Source organism: Mastigoproctus giganteus, chromosome 8, assembly GCF_048544385.1.
Source record: "Mastigoproctus giganteus isolate SK-2022 chromosome 8, ASM4854438v1, whole genome shotgun sequence".
Lineage (NCBI taxonomy): Eukaryota > Metazoa > Arthropoda > Arachnida > Uropygi > Thelyphonidae > Mastigoproctus > Mastigoproctus giganteus.
In genome coordinates, this window is record NC_143582.1 from 191,308,079 (window position 1) to 191,319,937 (window position 11,859).

At 35.0% G+C, this 11,859-nt stretch overlaps 1 protein-coding gene across 2 annotated transcripts in view; it reads right to left on the reverse strand.

The window, feature by feature from the left end:
- Positions 1–11,163, reverse strand: part of LOC150082108 (uncharacterized) — a 183,998-nt gene extending 172,835 nt beyond the window's left edge. For both annotated transcript variants that reach the window (XM_090379986.1, XM_090379985.1), the window contains exon 1: positions 11,045–11,163. The gene's annotated coding sequence lies outside the window, so the exon portion shown is untranslated. The remainder of the gene's footprint in view (positions 1–11,044) is intronic.
- Positions 11,164–11,859: the final 696 nt, after the last annotated feature.

Consider the following 11,859-nt stretch of genomic DNA (forward strand, 5'->3'; position numbering starts at 1 on the left):
ATAAACTCAGAGCCCATCATCCCTGGCCAGGTTGCCAAACGTTCCCACATGATCTTTAACCACCATACAAACCAGACAGTAGGCCTACCAAATATTAGGTAAAATAGCTCTTTTTGCAATTACGTGTATATATCTGAATACTTTGTCCTATCTTATATTTTAATGTTACACTGGTCTGGCCCGTCCCATTTCAGTTTTACATCGCTGCTTTATGTTTTTCCTAATTATACTGTATTTATTTTTTGTTTACTTTCCACTGAAAGAAAGGGGGCTTATTTAGAATACCGTATGTGTATCACTACCGCTCACTATTTGACACCTGCTCAGAAACAAAATCGCGTTAAAGTGTGAGGGGCCACAATACATACAGCAACTAACTTACAGCCACTGTCCAATTACCAAACAATATGCCAGAACTTGCAACTATGTCAGCATATTCTTGGACATACTCTCCTTCCATCTACCGGCAGTTCACTGAAACTTGAATGGTTTTACAGCGGTGCTGCTATTCGCGAATTAAACGATCTATCTGTGCAAATGGTATATCAATTTTTTTATTTATGCATTAATTTGCAAATTAAATTGAATCAGATTTACCCTTGTGGGTAACACAGTTGGTATAATCACTATTTTCCCCACACCGGGTGGAAAAGACCTCAGTTCAAATCCCATCAATGACGCACGGAATTTTTATGGGTACTTTACAGAGCGTGGCTGAGTTAATCAGCATGGTTTTTTTTCCCTTCCGGAAATTCGGGTTTTTGGTCGACAGCAAATCCTCCACAGAACACATGCAATTTAGACATTATATACAGCGCAATATGATCTAAGTTGCTGATGCACCAAAATCCTACAACAACCAGTCGAATCAGATTTACATATACGCTTTTCGTTTCGATTTCTAGTAAGTTGCAGATATGGTTAACAAAGCGTTAATCTCACTCTGACGATATGTCACTTGAGCATCCTGACAGCACTTGCAATTCCTATATCCGAGTTTCAAGATTTGAAAATCTGTAACCTTCTCCTAATGCAGAGGATAGAATTGATCTAAAATACGTGGTACCTTTCCATAACAAGACTGAAGATCTATGAACTGTGTCATCTGTTTCTAATGTTAATAAATAACGATATAGCAGATGTTAATTGATAAACTAAAAATCAGGCCAAGACAGCTGTTTACTTTTTTTCCTCTCTTCAAAATGTTCGTGACCGCGAACTAAACAATAAGAAAGTTCCACAAATCTCACCAAAGTTAATATTTAATGCTCTACACGTAAAGTTTTAAACTAACTTAAAATTTATCACATATGGACTTGCTGTTAGGAAGTTCCACGAACTCCCTAACAGCCGAATCAGATTGGGTTTGGGTTTTGATGCCATCAGGACCAAGTTAATCTTTTCTTCTTCCTCTCCGATACACTCACGATTTGTGTTCGGGAACTTCCGATTTACCAAAATAAACAAAACATTGCATCGACTGTAAGTTACATTTTTAAAAACCCGTCTGTTCTGTATCGCTTGTGAATTATTTCGCAGTCCAAGAGGGCTCCTGAAGCTCACTGAAGTGAGGAAATTCCGTTACAAAGGAGATTACAAACTCGCTCTTTCTGTAGACATTTCCAAAACATTTCCTCAGTGCTGCGGTTTCTTATCTAGTCCTACTGATACGACGCCAAAACGGACACATCATGAGAAACAGGAGTGGGGCACATTAATATACACATGAATTTCTGAATTTCTGTGTATCACCCCAAAATTTTAGTAAAGACATTATAATAATGGGCCGGAAGCTCTTGAATATTCTCCTCCACCTCCAAAAACTTAAGTTCATTTAGTGTGATGAATGTGGAGGTTGTTTTGTTATTGTAGAGCCACTAAGGCCATATTGCTCCGTGTTTATTGTCTGTAAATTGCGTGTGTTCCGTGGTCGATTTTCTGTTTTCTGGATGAAAAGATGAAAAACCCATGTTTCCGAGAGCAAAAATCATGCTCCCTCGCCTGAGAATGATTAACTCAGCAAAGTTGTAAAGAAGGCTCATAAAAATTCCTCACGTCATTGACCGGACTCGAGCTCAGGTCTTTTCCACTCGATGTGGGGAGGACGGCAATCCTATCAACTGTGCTACCCACGAAGGCGAATGTGGAGGGGCAGTGCACTAACACATTGGCTTCCTGTGTCATCAAATTTGGCCAACATTTTTCTAAAATCTCTTGAGGTCATAGGAACACGTTTCGATCTGTCCTTCTATTTGTACTCCTTCAAGTTATGATGCACAATCACCTCTTGACGTAGCTGAGTGATCAATTCGCGAGTACAGCAGTACGTGCATTTGTATAGACTGTGGCTAGATTCCACATGACAAGGAATTATGGTTAATGAAAATATTCTTATAAAATAACTAATTGCACGTGGTCGTATCGGGGCATAAACAGAATTTTTTTAGCCTTCTCATTGAACAATTTCACATGAAAAATTGCGTGGCTTTTCATCTCAAGAAATGAAATGACTTAAACTGTGAGATCGAATCACCTACATCTTGGTATATTCCGATTACTTCATCAGCGACTACAGAAACAGATTTTAAATAGGGAAAATAAGGTTAAATTACTGAAATAAATAATTATTAGTCATCTATTTTAACTAAATAAATTTAAATTAAATTCAGATCTAAATTTAGGAAATTTAGAAAAGATGTAATTGAGTCGTTGCTACTTCAACGTTACAAAGAGAAAATGTTTTAACAGACATGGTCTAACTTAGTGTTTCTCACACGATGAGACGAGTCCCACTGGTGGGACATGAAAGCCTTTAAAGTGGAACTCGAGCAGCCTGAAAATACTTTGGAACCCAATAGACTATGAGTTTCCTGGCAGTTTATTGTTATGTTTAGAACGAAGCAAAGAAAGTAGCAATAATAGTAGTAATAGTAATAGTAATAGAGGCATGTGATTCAAGGAAGCAAGCGTATAAGCTTATGTAGCATCAGCCAAAAAAATAAAATAATAAAATAAATAAATAAAATAAAAATTAAAAAAAAATAAATAATAAATAATAAATAAATAAATAAAATAAAAATTAAAAAAAATAAATAATAAATAATAATAAATAAATAAATAAATAAAATAAAAATTTAAAAAATAAATAATAAATAATAATAAATAAATAAATAAATAAAATAAAAATTTAAAAAAATAAATAATAAATAATAATAAATAAATAAATAAAATAAAAATTAAAAAAAAATAAATAATAAATAATAATAAATAAATAAATAAAAATTCACACAACCATTCCCTGTAAAAGTTTGTCCAGTTCCTCCTTGAATTTATATAAGCTATCAACTTCCACAACAACAGATGAAAGTTTGTTCCAGCAATTACCCACCCCGCCGGCTAAAGATAAATTTCGGCACATCAATCTTACAACTGTCTTTCCTGAATTTGAATTTATGCCCCCTTAGGTTCGTAATCTGAGCAGGTGGAAGAATCCCATCAGAATTCAGCGTGCTCAACCCATTCAAGGCCTTATACAGCCCAATCAGATCATCTCGCAGGTGCCTAGTCTCCAGCTGCTGCAATTTGCAGAACTTAAGCCTCTCTTGGTAAGAGGATCCCTTCATTCCCCTCACCAATCTTGTTGACATTATCTGTACACGCTCAAGAAATCTACATCCTTCTTAAAATGAGGCTTTCAGACCTGTACGCAGTACTCAAGACCTGACCATTGCCTTATACAAGGGATAATCCCGTGCTAGCAATATTCCTGTATATCATTGACAAAACCCATGACCTGCTCTTGCAGCCTGTCTGCATTGCTCAGAAAACTTCATATCTGCTGCATAATTACTCCCAGGTCTTTTTCATTTTCTACCACCCTAAGTGTAGTACCACACAGTTGGTACGTTCCTCTGGGGTTACTTCTACCCATATGCGGTACTTTGCATTTGTCAATGTTAAACTTCAGTTGCCACTTCTCAGCTCATCTGTCCAAATTTTCTAGATCCTGTTGCAGGATCTAGAAAACTAGATCCTGCAACAGGATCTAGTTTTCACTAGATAGCACACTGCCATTACTGTCATTAACAACCCTGCCAACCGCCAACCTTTGTATCATCTGCAAATTTCGACATTAAGCCTGACGTATCTTCATCAATATCATTGATAAATATACAAAACAACAATGGGCCCAACACCGAATCCTGTGGGTCTCCACTAATAACATTATTCCATGAAGATTAACGTCCGTTGATTACCACTCTGTCTTCTCCGACTAAACCACCCTTGTATCCATTTTAGCAACTTACCCCTAATACCATACTGCTCCAATTTGTACAGCAATCTTCTATGCGCAATAGTGTCAAAAGCTTTCCTCAAATTCAATTATATGACATCAAAATTTATTTTTCGTATCTAGTTCCTTTGTAACCACATCATAGTATCCAATCAAATTTTTCAGACAAGGCTTTCCCTTACAAACTCATGCTGTGTCTGAATTATTGTTACAGCCTTGTCTAGATGAGATCCTGCAATGCATCTTTAACCAGTGACTCCAATTTACCCGGAACAGAAGTTAAACTAACTGCTCTGTAATTACTCGTGTCACCCTTCGTTTCCCCTTTTTGAATTGGGGATACATTTGTCATTGGGTCATAGCTTTAAATTGTTGGATCAAATCTAAAAATGTGGGAAAAATTCTAATGACGCCTTTTTTTGAAACCGCGAAGGAATGGCATTGGATAATTTTTCTTCGTCGTATTTGTTTGGCTTCCAAGAAATGCGATCCGAATTACCGACATCTCTTTCAACGTTTCTAATAACCACAGAGCAATAAGTAATAAGAGTAATAAGTAATAATTATTTCTAATAACCACAGTGTAATAATATCTTAGTATAGTCAGTCCTCGTATAGCACGATAGTTGTGTTCCTAGAAACCCTCGTGCAATATAAACAACAGTCCCTATGGGAAAAATTGGGTTAGGTGCCGACCACCCAAGACTGAACACACATTTGTAACCAAAACATTACCAAACACAATAAATAATCGTAAAAAAATACTTACGTATTTTATTACGATTATTACGTATTTTTTATTACGTAAAGGTCGTAATAAAATATTGCTAATGCTTTTGCTTTTATCGTAAGCAAACTTGTTTTTTGTTTGATTTTCTATCCAAACAGATAACAGCCATTCCATCTCTTCCAATTCTTTGTGTGTTAATGGATTTTAATTACACTTTCAGTTGTTCCTGCTATGAAAGTTGTTTTTATTTTCTCCGCATTCTTTGTAATTCTCGGCGTTGCCTCATTTAGGTCTGTAGCACGTGCAATATCACATGGTCTTTCATTTCGCTCAAAGCCTTTCACGATTTCATATTTTTTTCTCTATCGATAGAGGCGGACTGGCCATAAGCCTTACCTTACGGGATGGCGGACAAAAACAAAACGAAATATACCCAAAATTTTTGGAAGGAATGGTTAGCTTTTCCGCAATTCAAAGACTGGTTAGTAGAGATTCCAAAACACCCAACTGGAGTAAGATGTAAGTCTGATTTTACTGCTAAAATTTCGGACATTAAAAGTCATTTAAAAACTTTCAAACATATTAAGTCAGCAGAACCATTTTCACCTAATAGATCAGGCAACCAATCTAAATTAAATTTTCCCACCAAGAATTTACAAACAGTGGAAGCTGAAGCAAAGTTAAGTTTGTTTGTTTGTGCTCACTCTTCAATACTGGCAATAGACCACCTTGGTGAATTATGTAAGAATGCATTCCAAGATCAAACAGCCAAAACTTTAAAAATTCATCGAACAAAATGCAGCGGCATTATAAAATATATCGTACACCCCCACTTTCAGAAAGATTTATTGAAGTCAGTGCTCGATGATTTTTCAAATTATAGTTTGTTACTAGATGAATCGAACGATATTAGTGTGACAAAACTATTAGGTATTGCAATTGGGTATTATGATGAGCAATTCGATAAAAGACTTTCTACGTTCTTAGCTCTTGTAGAATTAGATCAATGTAACGCTGAAAATATTTCAAATTCAATTAAAATAACGCTGGAAAAATTTAAACTTCCTTTAAATAATCTTGTGGGCATTGGGACATATAATGCTAGCGTTATGATTGGAGTTAATAATAGCGTTTATACACATTTGAAGTCCGATGTACCGAACTTGATATTAATTAAATGCGTATGTCATTCTTTGCAATTAGCAGTATCTCATGCAACACGCGAAACATTCCCTAGAAGTCTAGAATTCATGATCGCTGAAACTTATAATTGGTTTAGTAAATCCACTAGCCGAATATTTATACAATGCCACAAACGATGGTGCAGATCCGAAAAAGATAGTTCATTCGTGTCAAACAAGGTGGTTATCTATTGAAGTTGCTATAACAAGAATTTTAGAACAGTATATTGAATTAAAAGCCCATTTTGAAATTACTCGTTTGACTGACAAATGTTATACTGCAGAACTTCTTTATTCAATGTTCAAAGATGAAAGTAATTATCTTTTATTTTTAAAACCTATCTTATCTGAAGCACAAAGAGTAAACAAATCTTTTGAATCAAATACTGCCGATCCTACATTATTACTACACGATTTAAACACGCTATTGTCGATGATTGCCAATAAAATGTTTTTACCAAATACACATATTGAAAGGATAGAAGAGGACATTAATAATTATTTAGACCCTAAGCCATATTTAGGTTACCAATTTGAAAGAAAAATAAATGAGTTAATAATGAATAAACTTATCAGATGAAATGGCAATAAGAGAGAGAGAGGTCGTAATTTCTTGATTGATTTGTATCTAAAATTAAACCAACGCCTTCTGGACAACATAAAAGAACTGCTCCGCTGTATGTAAATCAGATCTCAATGTTCCATTAGCTCGAATGTTCCTTTATTTTGGGTGCCGTTATTTCGACAGTGTACTGTATTTATAAATCAGTAATTCCATATACACAAATTATTAATTATTTATTTACACTAGATACCTAGATATCTATTTTACTTACAATCGATGACAAGCTATTAACTTCCAGGTGATCATTGGCATAAATGATTCAGTGACGCTTCTACAACAGTTAAAAAATTAAGCCAATGCCAATGAGGAAGTGAATTTTCAGTTACGCACAGCATTGAAAGGCTTGAAACCGAAAGTAAACTCGTACCATTTACAGTCGTTATTAGCAGTGCTACGCGATACTTTTAATTTGGAATTTTGCCAACTGTCATCCATCACGTGGTACAGCAAGACATTCAGGAAGTATAGGGTAATTCCAAATGGCATCACTCACTTCAAAAATTTGTGACTAAACCAAGGACTATACATCGGAAGAGTTAATGACACTATTGACAGTGGCCCAAATAGAGGATAAAAAAATATAATAAAAAAGTAATGCGATGGCCCAGTGGTTACAACAGTGGACTACCAGCGTGATGGAAATGGATCCGGGTTCGAGTACCGCTTTGGCGGAAGTGAATGCGTCTCCATCACGCTGGGAAGAAGGTATAATAATAATAATAAATAATAATAATAATAATAAAAACATCGCGAAAGTCGCTTCAGCGGAAAAACCTCCCCAAGGTCGAAGTGACCACTCATCTGGTGTCGTTCCCAAGAACTAACACTACCATTGGACGTAAATCGAACCTAAACAGGTCCACCTCCATAGATGGATGATAATGTCAAAGAGAAGTAATCATACTGCATCGAGTGTGGCGCAGGATAGTCACTCTCGCTCAGCCTCAAGGAAAACAGTGGAGCAAGTGGCGCTGTGTCCCGTATGGCTACTACAAGGGAAGGGCAAGACCATTCAGTCCACCAACTGGAAGTGCTTATTGCACAACTGACCACCCTGGAAGGAAGAAAACGCTAACGCATGAACTGAAGCAATGAAATGAATACGTTTTTCATGCGAACATACTATGAAATAACCAAGCTAGAGACAGATATGACAATGCACAGGTCGAGACTACCTACCAAGCAGTTGGAAGAATTCCCGGATATTCAGGTCACTGAACAGCGAATAATAGACAAGAGAAAGACTATCGTCACAAAGAACCTGATAGCTCCTGCAATCTTGGAAAAAATCAAGGGGGCCGTGAGCAACCAACTACAAAGAACAAAGAATATGGACAACATGAAATCAGAGGAGGAAGAGCAAGAAGAAATACAATTTAGAGCACCTGAAGTGGAAAGAGACGAGGTCATGATATCCAGAATAGAAGACGAGTGGAAGAAGTCCCTAACAGAATACGAAGGAATGCACCCCACAAAGACTCATGTAATACCGAAGTAGAGATCAATGGAGTCCTGTAGAGAGTCACAGACCACCTCAATCGGCAAATAATACCACATTACCTCAACAATAGCGATGCAACTGGAGGCCATCCACACAGGCCATAGCAGCTACTATTATTAATGGAAGAGAAATGAGACACCAGCAGCAGAAAAATTGAAAAAAGAATGAACCGCCAGCTTGGGAAAGAAGACTTCAACAGAAGATGGAAGAATTAAGAGTCAAGGAGAATTAAGAGTGCTGCTAGGCTGTTATAAATAATACATAACAGCCTAGCAGCAATAGATCTCTCAGAAAACACACAGATGGAACTCCAGAAAGTCGCAATTCTGAACACCTGTAGTCATCGGTCAGAGAGTTCCTCAACTAACAACTATCCTGCGCACTTGGTAGAAGTATCAGTCAATGGGTGGAACCCCCTCCTATCTGGGAGAAATAATAAAAATAAGAATAAAACAAAAAAATATATAATACCATTCCTGCAGGTTATCTGATGCTGGTGTCAGGATAATCATTCTGCAGTAAATTGAATTAATTCAATTTATACTCGTACCGCTAATAGAGCTGCAATCAGGGACAGGTAATAATGAATTCAGTTGCCTCTCTGCCCTCTACCACATTGCCTCCAGACTTGAACATCCAACTCCAACGAAAGTCTGTGAAGCGCATTAGATTGTGGTACGGGCATTCAAGTACACTAAAAGCGAGCCAAAATGAGAAAATAAAAACGGCTAAACTGTACTCAGGAGTTAAAATTATTTATCTCATTATTATCATAAACTGCAGCCATTATCAACCCACTGCAGGATGGAAGGCTTCTCAACAATTCACGTTGAGGGAAATGGACCATAATCTGCCACGCTGGTCCAGTGCGGGTTGGCAGATCGATCGTATTTAGCAGTCAGGGGCTTGAACCCCGGTCCGGTCTACTCAAGGAGCGTGTGCTACTGCACTCCCGCTCCTGACCACTGGGCTACGGAACCCTTTATTATCATAAGAAAATAAATAATTCTCCAAAGGCATCCAATAATAAAAGTTTGTTGACGGTTACCATGGTTCCGGATAAGATAGATTATTAGTTCTTGCAGCCGAAGGGTCTGCATCATCCGTTAGTTATTAAAATTCCCATAAACATTTTCTTTAGAGCCGACCCATGTTTATAAATGGTGTACATATAATTTTTTGAATATGAAAATAATTTCATAAATTTAACTCACAACATACTTAAATGCAAATACTGTATTATGTTTATTTAAATGTATATACTGCTTTATTTGCAAGTACAGTATATAATAACAAACACAATTAATAAAAATTAATTTATTTTATTTATTTGTTACATTTTAACAATTCAAGCTACCATAAATAATTATTCCAACCAACAAGGGGGCGTGCTCCAGAGTTTGGATCAAGGACATAAAAAAACCCACTAATAATAAGTAAATATAAATAATAATAATAAATAAATAAAACATGATAAAAATAATAAAAATGATAAAAACAATAATACGTGATAAAAATAATAATCAAACAATAATAAATAAAATATAATAAAATGAATAAAAAAATCTGGAAAATGTTAAAGAAATGCTGGTACTGTATATGATATTACAATTCTTATTGACTTTTTATGATGGTTTTCTATCTGTGGTCGGAAAAAGGGCAAATGGTATTATGGTTTTCAGCCGGAAATCGGAATTTCCGGCTGAAAAACCATAGACTCAAACACGTTTGAAAAAAGCTCAGTCGTGTCAAACAACTGATTACAAACAGAAACTTCCGTGTAAATAATCAAACAAGATAAGGGTTAGTGGAGAAAAGTCGAGTTTCTTATAGCTTCCCTTCTCGGAAAAAAAAAAAAAAAAAAAAAAAAGAAACTGAATAAAAACCATGCCTTGTTAACTTAATAAAAAATAATACATATATTATTATTAAATTATGTAGATTAAATAACTAGTTTTAGCATTAGATATCATCATTCTTCTCTTTCTTGGTGATTCCTTTCTACTTCTGACTCTCTCTCTCTCTCTCTCAGGGTAACTCGGGAATTGTGTTTTGGCTGGTGCAGCATAAGCCTCAGGCTTCCTTGCACCATATGGCTAATAATAATAATAATAATAATAGTGATAAACGATGAAAGCAAGTTTATACAGCATCAACAAAAAAACTTAAAAACCTTCCCACATCATGCGTCCTTTCCCTCCAATAGTTTGTCTACTTCTCCCTTGAATTTATTCAAACTAAGCTAACGAAGGTGACTAAAGACTATTAAAACTATTTATTGAATCCAATTTAATGTGTTAAGTAAAAAAAACGGAAAATATTTTCAAAAACATCCGTTTCCAAGAGCTCAAAATTCTTCGACTACACACTTTATACGTACTATTTAGAGATATTACCTCATTTCATTTTCACAACAAAATAAATAACGATGCCATTAAATTTTCTTACACAATAAACAGTAAATAATACCCACTAGATTCTTGAAAAATAACTATTTCTCCATATCTAATAACCATTAGTATTACTAAAGGAACAGTGTTTACATAATGAAACTAATTCGCCATCAATTCTGTTTTAATGATAATTACTGAATGTGAAAAGGCCTATATAATATCAAGTTATTTTATTGCGCAGGATAGCCACAAAGACAAAATACTTTTAAAATTGAGAGCTTGTCATTAATCTATTTGTGAATTATAAGCATAAAACTTACCGCTACTGCAGCAAAGAAAATTTTTCAGAAATTCCAAATATAAAACGCAATATTTCCAGTTTTGATAGTTTTACAGTTAAGTGAAAACATAAACGTCACTATAGCATGCCTGTTGATCTTCCAGCCATTTTCACTTTACCATTGATATATAGATGTTATTTCCAACAAGGAACTTCCTGTAATATTTATTGCGCAATTTGCATTAGCATTTACTCTGAGCTGTTGCATCTACCGCAGCGTCATCTGATTTTATTTGTTAAAACTAAGTTTGTAATGGCGATTTTTTGTTCATAATCTACAAATGATAATGAATAATACAGATAAATAACAGTTAAGTAGGATAATGGCAACGACAAATAAATAATAACAAATAATTAGCAAAAGTTAATAAAAGCAAAGTGACTGAACAAGGCGAAAAATTGGAGGTGTTAATAAATAAAATAACATATATCAAAATCAAAATGAAAAGGAAAAGAAGAAAATGTAGGAAAGTAACAAGTTATGTTTCTTGAATTTTCAAATTATATTATATTTAATGGGTGCATAATTTCAATTTTTATATTTTTTTTCAAAAAGTATGCTAACCCGGAGAAATTTCAATAACCACCCAAGCCCAGAAAAAAAAAAAAAGCTCTGTAACCTGAAGTATGGATCAAAACTTCCAGCTGACAACTCTAAATATAAATAAAACTTCTTTTCTACTAAATTATTACACAAAATAAATTTTGGAACATATTATAATTATTTTATACACAATCTATTTTTAACGTTTATAATATAGCACACAATTCCCTCTAGAAGCCGAGAAACTTAAC